Consider the following 13,541-nt stretch of genomic DNA (forward strand, 5'->3'; position numbering starts at 1 on the left):
CAAAAGGTACTATAGAAAATATGCAAACACATGGAAACTAAATAATACCATCTTGAGTAATCAATGGGTCACAGAGAAAAGAAGAATTAGAGTTTTTTCAATATGATGATGCCAGTACACCATATCTGAAACTATAAGACACAATGAAAATAGTCTTAATATAATACAAAGTTTATAGAAGAAAATTCCCACATTACAAAAAGGAGTGAGCTCAATAAATAACATTATGATGTACTTCAAGGTTGTAGAAAAACAAGAATTATCAAGATCCAAAGCAAAGGCAAGGAAGGAAATCATGAAGATCAGAGCAGAAATTAATACAATTGAGACTAAAATAAAAAAGGAATCTATGAGTTGAAGAGTTTGTTCTCTGAAAGGTAAAATAAATAGACCAATCCTTACTTAGCAAATGTACCAAAATAAGAAAAGAAATGACCCAAATCCATGTAACTAGAAATGAAAAAAGGCAATATCACAATGGATTCTACTGAAATTCAGAAGATCATCATTACCAACTTTGAGAACCTGTACTCTATAATAAATTTTAAAAATTTAGAAGAAACATATAGAATACTAGATGCATATGAACTACAAAAAATCCTGAGTAATCCAAAACTGGTCAATGAAAGTGAAGACGTAATCAGATATCTACCAGAAAAGAAAAATTTACAACCCAAAGGATTTACTGTAAAATTCTCCAAGAAATTTAGAAATATAACACGAATAATCCTCAAAATGATTGAAAAAATGTGAAATTCTACAAGAGAAAATACAATTTAAAATGAAAGTTTTAGAAACTAAAACAAAACTGAAATTTAAATTAAATAATTTGAGGAACTTTCATACTAATGAGATGGCAGAGGAAAGACTAAAGAAACTGAGAAAAATGTACATGAATTATCTGAGAAGAAAATATAAAAAGATGGAAAAGTAAATCTCAAATATCACCCAATCTATATTAAGCAATTTACCCTAATATAATTGGAATTTTAAAAAATATGAATGATGTGGAAAGAAATGTAGCAGTAACTTCCAAACTTTCACAAATTGATTAACGATAAAAATCTGTGTCACAGCAGTGAAGAACACTATGTAAAATGTTGAATGCTAGACAAATGAACAAATCTTTACATTAGAAAGATCAAACATCCTACTTACTTCAGAGGAGTAATAATTCAATTAATAGGTAACATTTCCACTGGACCGTATAGATGCTAGAAGACAGGAGAACAGAACTACATACTTAAATGCTAAAACAACTCATTAAGCAAAGCTGTTAACCTAGTATCCTACATACAGATTTTTCCGTAAAGCATCAATCAAGAGTTATGTCAAAATAAATACATTATAGACAAACTATATATCTGTTAAACAAAGAAATAATGCAATTTGCTGCCTGAAGACATATATGATAAGGAATGCTTTAGAAAGTTCTTCATGCTGAAATGGGAGTAATACCAGATGGAAGCTTAGACATTCAGAAGCAAATCACAAATATTAAAAATGGTGTAAATAAGTACCTGACAATATACAAATGATTGTTTGCTTTATATTTCTCTCTACCCGAATTTCTTAAGGAAAATAGTACAATTTTGGGTTTATAATGTTTAGAAATAAAACATATAACAACTGTAAAACGTGAGATAGTAAATATTTTAGCTTTTACAATCTATTGGGGCTATGTTGGAACTACCAATCTATCACTGTGCCATAAACCAGTCAAAGATAATATGTAAATTAATAAGTATGATGTTGTTCCATTACAATGTTATAAAACAGATAGTTTAACTATTAGCCATGGGTTACTAACTTGAGAATAAAATATTAGTGATATGTGCATCTATAGGTTTATAAAATTTCTACAAAATGAAGTGCTAAAAGTATTTACTCTAACTGGAGAGTGAAAAATTAAGCATATTCAATTATTTGAACACTCCTTTAAATAATGACACAAAAGTACATACCTAAAAATTGTGTGGGAAATATAAATAAAATTGTAAAAAATAAAAATAAAAGTAGCAAAAGGACAGAATGGAGAAATGGACAAGATAGAATTGGAAAAATACTTCACTTTTTTGGATGCTATTGTGAAACGAATTGTTTCCCTAATTTCTCAGACAGTCTGCTATTTGATTTTTGGGTGTTCACCTCATATCCAGCTACTCTACTGAATCTGTCAATTAAGTCTAGAAGTCTTTTGGTGGAGTTTATTGGGTCTTCATTGTAGAGTATTGTATCGTCAGCAAATAATGACAGTTTAACTTCTTTCTTTCCTATCTTTATTGCTTTAATTTCTTTCTCTTGTCTAATTGCTGTGGCTAATGTTTCCAGAAATATAAGGAAGAGGAGTGGTAATAGTGGGCATCCTTGTCTTGTTCCTGATTTTAACATGAAAGTTTTCAGTTTGGGGCCATTTAATATGATATTGCCTGTTGGTTTTTCATAGACGGCCTTCATTAAGTTCAGATATAGGACCATCTATTCCAATTTTCAAAAAAATGAAGTGTCTAGGAATCAATCTAATAAAAGAAGCAAAAGACCTCTACACTGAAAACTACAGCACTCTGAAAAAAGAAGTCGAAGAGGATATAAAAAATGGAAAGATATCCCCTGTTCCTGGGTAGGAAGAATCAACATAGTGAAAATGTCCATACTACCAAAATTGCTATACAGATTCAATGCAATGCCTATCACAGAACTAGAAAAAAGAAACCAAAAATTCATTGGGAACCATAAGAAACCTAGAATAGCAAAAGTCATCCTAGGTAACAGACACATGGCAACGGGTATAACAATTCCCAATTTGAAACTATACTACAAAGCCACTGTGATAAAAACAGCATGGTACTGGCAAAGAAACAAACCTGAGGATCAGGGGAACAGATTGGAAGACACAAAAACAACTCCAGATGTACTCAGCTACCTCATCTTTGACAAAGGAGCTGACCATCCTCAGTGGAGGAAAGATAGCCTCTTCAATGAATGGTGTTGGAAAAACTGGATCTCAATTTGCCAAAGATTAAAATTGGACCCTTATCTTTCACCACATACTAAATTAAAATCCAAGTGGATTAAAGATCTAAATATTAAAACAGAAACACTAAACCTGCTGGAAGATAAATTAGGCAGAACTCTGGAAGACATGGCATAGGAAAAGACTCTATGAACAAATCCTCAGTAGCACGGGAACTAGCAGAAAGAATGAGCAACTGGGATCTCATCTTATTAAAAAGCTTCTGCACTGCAGAAGAAACCATCTACAGAACTAAGAGACAACCTGCAATGTGGGAAAAAATTTATCATCTGCTCCTCAGACAAAGCACTTTTATCTAGAATATATAAAAAACTCAAAACAATCACCCCCCTCAATATAAAGACCCAATTCAAAAATGGGCATCTAAAATGAAAAGACATTTCTCAGACAAAGAAATAAAAGCAGCAAGTAAATATATGAAAAAATGTTCCACATCACTGGTCATTTGAGAGATGCAGAAACTGGATAAAGAAGATGTGGTTTCTCTATAAAATGGAATATTACACAGCCACAAAGAATGAGAAATTAGATGCATGCATAGGAAAATGGATACATATTGAGGATATACTCCTAAGTGAAATAAATAAGTCACACATGTGTAAATACCGAATAGTTTCTCTGGTGTTAATAAACTGTAATAGTACATAAGATCCTAATGAGATAACTGACATTGTGAAATGGGAAGAAAGGGGCTAAAGGTGTGCAAAGGTGGGATGGGTAGTGGAAGGCTAATAAGGGAAAAGAAAAAAATGTGAGAAAATGAAAAGATGGAAATAAAGTGTTTGTAAATGGGGAGGGGAGGAGTGGTTGAAGGGAGGGCAGGGACAAGGGGAAAAAATGAGAACCAAGACCTGTCATACAGAGGTACAAGATCCCAGCAATGAATATAACTGTACTGTATCCCTAAAATGCACCAATAAACTCAATTAAAAAAGAATTGGAAAAATACAAGGGTGGAAGTAAATTATATCATATAAATATTTTGTTTGCTATTAATAGATTTCAATCAGAAGGCAAATATATTACAATCTAGTTCTTATTGATAGCAGGCATACCTTGTCATGTATAAGAGAGATTTTAGAGTAAAAATAAGCAGAAATTTAAGAAATAGAAAATTATATGTTATAAAATATTAAGCATAAGAAGGGTACCATGGCTATATTAATACATAAAAGTAGTATTAACAGCTTGCTACCAAAGATAATGAAGTATATTTCACAATCGTAAAGGTGTCAATTCTATAAGAAAAATCACTAATATGTATGTATTTCTTAACCTATTTCCAAAACATATGAAGCAAAAATTGAGATAAGTAAAAGAATAAAGCAATAATCACAAAATAATGAATGTTTTGAGTGGCTCTCATTATGAAGTTGATACGTCCATATAAAAATACAGTAGAAATGCACAGTTTTCACAGTTTTATACAATTCAAATACTATCAGAAAACAAATATCCTGCAAACATAAAGTACATGATGGACAAACATGTGAGTTCATAAAATAAATGTAAAATGTTTAAAATATTGAAATTATATACACTACGATCTCCAGAATGGCATAATTAAAGATTGACATAAATAACTACAAAAGTCTAAAATATTTGGAAAATTTAAAAAGTTTAATGATGAATGAATCATGGTAGAATTATAAAGGATAATATATTTTATAGATTGGTAAACGATAAATTTCTGGACACACAGTTTAAGCAGTAACAGATGGAGATTAATTCATGTTAGAAAAAGGAATTTTAAAATCAATTACTGAATTTCCAATTTAAGAACTAAGGAAAAGAATAACAAGAAAAATTCAAAGGAAGTAGTTTGAAGGTCTAATACAGCTAAGAACTCTAGTAATATTGGAAAAAAAATAAAGCCAAAATCTAGGTTTTTGAGGAAAGAAATAAAATGTATAAAGTTCTACTTACAAGTGATCAAAAAAGATAAAGCAGAAAATATCAATTTCAGGAATTAAAAAAGGGACTTCTCTGTAGATCCTAGGGAAACTAAATGACCAAGAGAATATAATAAATGAATATTATGGCCAAAAATTTTACAACCTAAAATAAATCAACAAATTTCCTGACCCATCCAAATGAGCAAAATTAACCAAAACTGAGACCTCAGTACCAAAAAAAAAAAAAAAAAAGAAAAGAAAACACACCTTAATAAAAAGTAGCAAACTGATCATGTCCAAATGCAATTTACTCAAGTAATATGTTTCTGTTCACCTAAGTAAAATGTAAAATGACAGCTGTTTTCTTTTCCTTCGTTCCTTTTTCTCTTCCTTACTTCTCTCCCTGTTTTCTTTTCTCTATTTATTTATTTTTATTTTTATTTACTTTTTTAAGAGTAGGAAAAATGTATTGAAGGAAAGAAAGCTTCTGTCTAAGAGAGACAGAAGGGGGACCAGAAAGTGGGTCGCCCACTCACCCCGCTTCTCCAAGCTGTTTTATACAGCAAATCCATGTAGGGAGTGGGGTACAAAGTGGGACAAAACTATAAGACACAATGGAAAATTACAAGGTGGGCATGAGATGGGGCAAAACCGTGAGCGACCAATAAGATTAAAAGTACAGTCACCCAGGTAATATTGATTAAATGGGGGTCAAATGGAGGGGCAAGTCACGTACCAAGTGTACAAGTATTTTCAGTAAGGTGTGGGGGAGTCAGAGATATTTCCTGGAAAGGCTGGACTAAGACCTTGGCTCCCCACCCAGGTGATTGATAACCTATTTAGAATATCAATCACTGCTCTTTATCCCTAGGGGAAGCACAATAGTTATTCTATAGAGACTCTATCTAAAAGCCTTCCATAGGCACCTGGCATAGTCATCTTGGTAGCTGTATGGCTTTTAAGTCTGAAGGAGACAAAGTCAAAGAAAGAGTTAAGAAGAATGCATGGGTCAAATTATAAGGTCAGCAGGATTTTTATGAATATAGCCCACAAAGAGGACAAGGAGAAGGTCCGGGAGACTTCAGAATCCAACATAGAAGTTGTATAGTTTAGCAGTTATGAGCTGTTTACAAGGTCGATCTGGCGGATCCCAGTAAAAGAAGTCTAGCACATTTGTCTTTCGTTCCATTTGTATGACCACTTGGAGTTTGGTAGCCTCTAGGCAAGAATAAACAAAACTTTTAAGTAGTCAGAGTATGCATAATCTAAGTATGAGCACACTAGAATGAAATGGCGGGTTAGGGAGAAAGTCACACTTAGAAATTGAAAAAGGTATTGAACCCACTGGCCTTAGATTCTTTCATTGATGGAGGTTATCCATAAATCTCATACTTTGTCATGTCTCTCTAGTTTTAGCAGTAAGATAAGAGACAATTCAAAGAACAAATTTCACTAAGAAATATAAAACTCTAGCTGAGCTCTTAGAGATTTTACCATAGTTTTTTTTTTTTCAAATGATCCATAACCATGGTCACCTACTAGTAGAGTTGAAAATTGCCAGATGGGGTCAATAACTGGAGAGCCTTTTTATATCTAGCTTTATTACTATTGTATTATTTTATACCTCTTTTGGTTATTCTTTTCTGCTGGGTGTTTAAGACCAAGTTAAAGTGAGACCTGTGTCAATCAACACGAACCTCTTGCTATCTATCAAGGTCAGTAAAGTCTCTTCAGGCACTATTTTGGAACCATGCATAGAGCCTCTCAGCTCTTCTGTCAGTGTCAACCATCAGGATGAGTCATGGCCTTGCTTGACCATGTTGATTTCAGTGAAAGCATGGGAGACATCCCCCTCTTTGTGATCCTCCTTTGGCATACAGTATATTTACCCTCTGGTGCCCAGCAACTCCCTCTCAGGAGGTTGAGTGACTTACCAAAGATTAGGATCCTGTAGGAAAGGTTTCTTTTTGTCCTGGATCTTGTAAGACCTTGAAGGGCCACAGCCAAAATATTGGGTGTCCTCATAGCTCAGCTACATTTCTAGTTTTTTTTTTTTTGTACCAGGCATTGAACTGGGGTCCTTGCACTTGTGAGGCAGGCGGCAGAACCACTGAGCTAAATCCCATCCCTACTTTTCTAGTATTGTTCTCCAAACTTTGGTTGTTGAACACCCAGAAGAAAAGATCAGCAACATTAGTAGCTTAACTATTATAATTTTTTGTGGACATTAAGCACATTGAAGTATAAAGCACAATTACATGGGCTGTTATTTCTTATCAACCGTAGTTGTTTCAATCATTGAATCATTGTAGAATGTTATCAGAAAACAGTTATATATTATACAGAAACTTTAGATCATGAGCCACACATGGTATTTTAACATGACAATCATGATAACATTTTCTTTGTAACATTTACACATTCATCTTAGTATGATATAGTCTTTCAGTACAACACCTCCATCAGATCACAAGACATTAAATGACATAAAGAAAACTCTCATTTGTTGTCCTTTAGTAGGATGTCATCTAAGGGAACATATATACTGGCCTATGAATGTAACTTAGTACTTCATAATGTCTAACCTCTAATTTCAGTATGTGACACTGTTTTGACTGCTTGGTGACTTAGTTTCCCTTAATTTGGTAACACATAAAACATACATCACATAAGTTTTTAAGAAAACTATTATCTGACTGGTTATCTCATACTGGCCATACCTCTTATCACAAGTAACTGGAGTGCAAAAGAAAGGCAGATACTTGAGTCAAAAGGATCAGCACTGCAAACAATATCCTAGAAGACTTGTACATCCAGAAGGCATGAATATATACACCATGAAATAACAATGAGAATCTGTGACATGAAACCCTTTGTCCTTCAATTTTGTTTTGTACCAAGAGTATTTTGAATAAAACTTTATTGTTTTACCATAGAAAACTTTAGCCATTTGACCATGACCATTGTATACATATCACAATAATACGTTTAGCAATGTATTTTCCACAAGGCTATGGAAATTTTGGGGATCCCTTTTGTGAACAAAGGCATGAACACATTTTTTTCCAGGCAGCCATGCCTTCATTTACCAAGGGGAGTCCTGACCAGGAATTTTCCTAAGCCTAAGAGTTTTTATTTAATTAACAATATTTTGATATTTTAACAATATTTTAACAATATTTTAGATGACCTATGAGAGCCAGATAACAACAATTAATACATTTTGACCAATGAAAGAGTCCCGAGTTATTATATATAAACAATATACACTATATTTGTAAAACCAGTTGATATTATTTGGATCATCTGGCCAGCTGGAGGAAGCATGTCTTTAGTGACATTTATGTATAAGCCAACCCAAGTCACAGGCAAACATTTAAAAATCCATCATGCCAAAAAGAAAAAAAGCCCAAACAAAACAGCTGTATGTGTTGTAACAAATTGGACAAACAGATGGACACACATAAGACAGCTTTTTATAAACCAGAGTGCACTCAGATGTATTTGGCCAAGTTAAATTATAATAACTTTTATAATTTTTAGGTTTATAATTAGAAAAGACTAGTCAGAACTTTGTAGATCAATTTACAGAGATCTCTTGCAATAAGAATCAAAAGGAATAAAAATCTTCTCTATACCTGTGAAATAAAAAAAAAATTAAGATGGGCCCTAAGTTGACAGCTTATCTGACTAGAATACCCAAGCACAAAGTCTTCGAGAGTTTCAGGATTAAGCCTAGACCAGTTTTCCACATGGCCCAGAAATAAGTGAAGCACAGTTTTATTCTGGAAGGGTTCAGGAAAAGGAAACTTACCATTCTGGAAGCTTTATCCTGAAATCCAGCAGCCACAGAGGAGGGAAGTGCCTTGAACTAAATATTGCTGAGGACTGTGTTATTTTTCAGGGGCAGGGCAGTGCAGAAGGGACAAGAAGAGTGGCTTTAAGTATGGCACACTAACTAAATCTTAGCCATCACAGGTGTAGAAAGACATTTACGATCAGTAGCTTTTTTATGATAGATCTGCAATCCTTAGCAAAACACATCTCTAGAGACAAGAGCTATGTTTGACTCCAATTGTATTGCCAAGCAGAAAATTAAACCAATAATCAAAGAATCTGAATGGCTGCATTTTGCCTCTTGAAAGTGTTGTAACTATATTGTTTAGGTCTTTTCTTTTTTAATAACTTATTTTGAATCTATAATATTTAACTTATCACTTAAATCTACAGGGTTGTGAGCAGCTCTCTGATCTTGTAGAAATATTCCCAAAGCCATGTTTTACCTTTTATTAACATACAAACTGAAACAGTGCCCTATAGGTAGGCACTTAAAAGTGCTTATTTGAGCTTCTGGAATGCAGTCTGGGAACCAGGTTCCCAAGTTAAAATATGGCTGTCTTTTGGGGTTTTCTATAATATGATAGATGGGTCACATAATCTCATTGTATCCTGCTATCTAAAGGCAACAAAAGCCTATAATTTCTAGAAATCCCCTTAGTGGTTTTAGGGTCTTGTGCTGTAGAGAGGAACGGATTGGTTTAATTCTTTCTTCCCCCAGTCTTTGGGTTCCCTTAGATATAATAAGGCTTAAGTATTTTACCTCAAGGCTGCAAAGTTGTGCCTTAGACCTAGAAGTATTACAACCTCTGTCTGTTAGAAAATTCATCAGAACACAGGTGTCCTGGCTAGAAAACTCTACTGAGGGGGCCTATAACACTATGCCATCTACGTATTGCAAGACCGACTGGAAAAACTATAGTATTTCCTCTTGTCAAATCAGCATCTAGGGATGTCCTCCTCTCTTCCTGATAAATAGTTGACAATGTAAAATAACTGAAGGGCTTAGTTCTCAAGTTTCTTAGACCTTTAAGAATACATGCCTGAAAATATCTTCTATTTTAATCTGCTATCTGATTGGCAGGCCAGTAGGGGTCTTGTATAGGAACTGCTTGTGTTCCAGTAGAAGCCAGTTATTCCCCTGGCTGCCTGTCTTTTGAGCTTCCAAAATGAAGATAATATTTGTCCCTAAATGTAATACTACTTATCTCTCGTGAAAAACCAACATTTGACTTAAGAGTAACATTACATCTTTCTGATCTAGTCCATAGGTCTGAGGAAGTTCTCTAAAGACCTCAATGTATGAATCAGGGTCATCCAAAAACTTCATTAGGTCTCATTTAATCTGTCTTAGATCACTGAGTAAAAGACACATGAACAGAGATAGTCCCATATTTGCCATTTACTTCTTGCAAGGGATATCGTCTTTGAGGGGCCTGAACAACTTAGCTAAGGATGGATACAGCCTCATGGAGGTTTTAATTATGGCTGGCCCAGATACTCCATCTTCAGCACCTGGTGGTCAAGGTTTAAAGTTGTCTTGGAAACTTTGCTCTCAGTTTCTAAAGGAGGAGGAGTAACCTCAGGCTTAGAGGTTCTGAATGTCTTAAGGGAGAGGTGTCTCTCATTGTATTTACACTGGAACATAAGCAAGAATTACTTTTTAATGTAAAGAAAATCTCAACATAAGATGATTTTGACCATTTTCTTTCTTTTACAGTACAATTCTAATTATGAGATAGCATCATAGTACTTTTTTCTGTGTACTTAGCTTTAGGAGGTAGGGACACCATGTGTGGGTGAAGAGAAATACTAAATGTCTCCTTAATATATTCGAAAGGAGTGAGAGATTCAGATATGGCATTCCTAATCTGAAACAAGAGAAACAAATATGGCATCCCATAAGTTTCTGCTTGATTCCTGTTCCCCCTGGGGAATCCCCTGAGGTTTATTCCACTCCAGGGTAGGTAGCTACCATCTAGAGAGACCCAGAAAATAAAACCAGACTTGACTATCTACCCTTTACCAGCATGCCATCTTATCTTCCTCAGGTAACTCATATCCTTACTCCAATAGGTACTCAAAGCACAAGTTACAATTGACTTCAGCTATGTTTAGAGAAGAACCACTAGAATACCAAGTAATTCAAACCACTGCTTTCTAGTTCCTTGAAAGAGAGGGAAATAGGGCACTTTGCCTGCAAAAGCGATCACCTCCAGAGATGCTAAGTCAGAGATTCTGCCCTGGGCCCTAGGGTAGAGAAAGCTCTGAGAAATTTCTGTTGTCTATCCAGTCTTTTAGGCCAATTTGACTAGCAGCAAGACAAGGCAACTCCTTTAAGGTCCATTTTAAATTCACTAAGTATTTGAAACTCATAGATCTTCCTAGCAGCCACAATCTACATAGTAAAGGCACCTTTGTCAACTTCTTAGGCACAGACATAAAGGAAGAGAAAGACTGGCCAAAAGAGTCCCATATTCTAGTTAGCATCTAAAAACAAATGCAAGTTACTGATTGCTATTTTCCCCAGTGTAAGACAAAAGAGTTGTTGAAAGTTGTCCTAGTCGGACTTTCTGAAGGAGGAGTGGTGTGACTACAAGGGATACTGAAATGAACTCCCAACAAACTGGACAAAGTTTAAGGGGAGTTTCTAACTTACTAGCAGAGAGAAAAAGTCCAAATAAAGCTCAGCCTCATTAAACATCCAAAAAAGTTACCATATAGAATTTTATAAGACCACAGTCAATGTTCCAAAGTCTATAACCTATCAGAAAAGGCATTTTCTCCCCTACACACATAAATGATGAAGAGCATGCCTAGGAAGTGGGGTAAGTTTGGTAGATTTTATTCTATGAAAGACTTGTTTCTTTTTTTTTTTTTTTTTGTACCGGGGATTGAACTCTGGTCCTTGCGCTTGCAAGGCCGGCCATTGAACCACTGAGCTAAATCCCCAGCCCTAAGATTTGTTTCTTATATTTGTCTAGAGGTCTGTCTTACTAGTAGTAGAAAAAGCAGTCCAAACCTGTAGCTCAATTCTTAACTGAGGCTTAAGAAAGGGCTCTGAAGGCATTATTTCAGATCACTCTGTAACAGAGGATACTAGATGTTCACTGACAGAGTTCCCCTTTCTCCTCACAGAGGAGTCCAGACAGGACAAGATGTGGAGGTTTTCTGCTGATTACCTGAATGGGCTGTCAACAGCTAGTTTCTTCTGAGGGAACATTGGGTATCTGCCAAAGAGTAGCCTTGGCCATGACCCCTCAGTTGTCACCTCAGTTTCGAATAGTTCCACATAATTAGAGACCTGTCTCTGAATGGAACCCAACTGCCTCTCTTGTAACTCTTCCGCCGGACATTGGTATCAATGGGAGTGGGGATTCACCAGAGGGCAACTAGAGGAACCTGTCCTCTGCTTTGAGAGAGGCACCTGTCCTAAGGGCAATTCCTAGCTGGCAGAATAACCACCACCTGTTTATGATACTATAAGGGACAGATAAAAGCCTCAACTGTCTTTATCTTACGTTATTTCATAAGACACCCATTTTATAGCATTTTGAAGCAACTAAGTCCTAATATAACACATACAAAACAAGAACAAAATGTAATTTTAACAAAAGACAATGCATAAGAAAAACAAGAGATGTGCAAACAATTAACACACAACTTAAAATTAAGACACTTTTGAAACAAAAGCTGAAACAAAGACCAGAATTTATGAAACAAAGACCAGAATCTAGGTGCACCTGCCCATCACAGCCTGGGCCCAGGCCTGGGTGGGAAGTGAAGGGGCTGGCCTTCAAGCGACAGAGACACAAGATAGCAGTCACCACAGGCTTGGGAGTAAAAGTCCCTCACAATTTCCAAATGTTGAAAGAACTCAAAGAAGTGTAGGAAGGAGTAGGAGATGGCACAGTTAGCTGGGGTCTAGAATGACAAAGACATAACACTTACAAGATGGACAAGGATGGCAATTGAGCACTCAAGTACAATTTATGAAAAAAGAATATACAGCCTTAAAATAGAACGTGGACCTAAATAACAGAAGCAGCTCCCTTTGTAAGATTTGTAACAAAAATTAATATGAATGGAGTTAATAGTTCTAATAGAGTAGTGGACCTAACAGTCATATCAGTGCTAGCAAAATGGCAGAATTCATACAGCATTAAAGTTCTGCAAGAGCTTCAGCACTTAATGATGTCTAAAGAAAATATGAAACTTCTGCAGCTTCCTGAAAGACAGGGTTACAGCATTTAATACAAAAACCCACAGGCCCTTCCTCCCACCACCACTTTCAATTCCATTTAAGCAGCCATTTTCCACAATAGTAAATTTTCTAGTTATGTCTTGTAGACTTCAAAGTACTAGAAAGGAAGCTCCCATTTAAAGGCAGACTATCTTAAGAGACTATAAATGATACTAAGTTTTTGTCCATTTGAAATATATAAGTTGTGTTATAGCATAACCACTGTCCCCAGAGTTGAACTTCTGGGACCAAGAAAGTCTATTTAAATTGATTCCCATCATGACTGGCGGGGCACGTCCAACACAACTGTGCAAAGACACATCACATAATCACCTTGCTGCTGATGTTATGGCCTAGGGGTCTGCCTTCTCCCCTCCCGGCCTCCTCCACCCCTGGCACCCTGGCCAGGCATCATGGCTGGTTGAATAGATGTGAATTTTCAGGTCGCAGCCTGTGGGACTACTGGTGGATGTCCGGGTGCTTTGCCTGCACCCTGGTTTCTTTTTTATGTCTTAAATGATGCCTCCTTCCA

The 13,541-nt window shown here is 35.5% G+C and overlaps 1 pseudogene; it reads left to right on the forward strand.

The window, feature by feature from the left end:
* The first annotated feature begins 12,480 nt into the window (after window positions 1–12,480).
* On the forward strand, window positions 12,481–13,020 carry LOC104851353 (annotated as a pseudogene).
* Window positions 13,021–13,541: the final 521 nt, after the last annotated feature.

The sequence above is a fragment of the Fukomys damarensis genome, unplaced genomic scaffold (genome assembly GCF_012274545.1).
Source record: "Fukomys damarensis isolate Sample0158 unplaced genomic scaffold, DMR_v1.0_HiC HiC_scaffold_39, whole genome shotgun sequence".
Classification (NCBI taxonomy): Eukaryota; Metazoa; Chordata; class Mammalia; order Rodentia; family Bathyergidae; genus Fukomys; species Fukomys damarensis.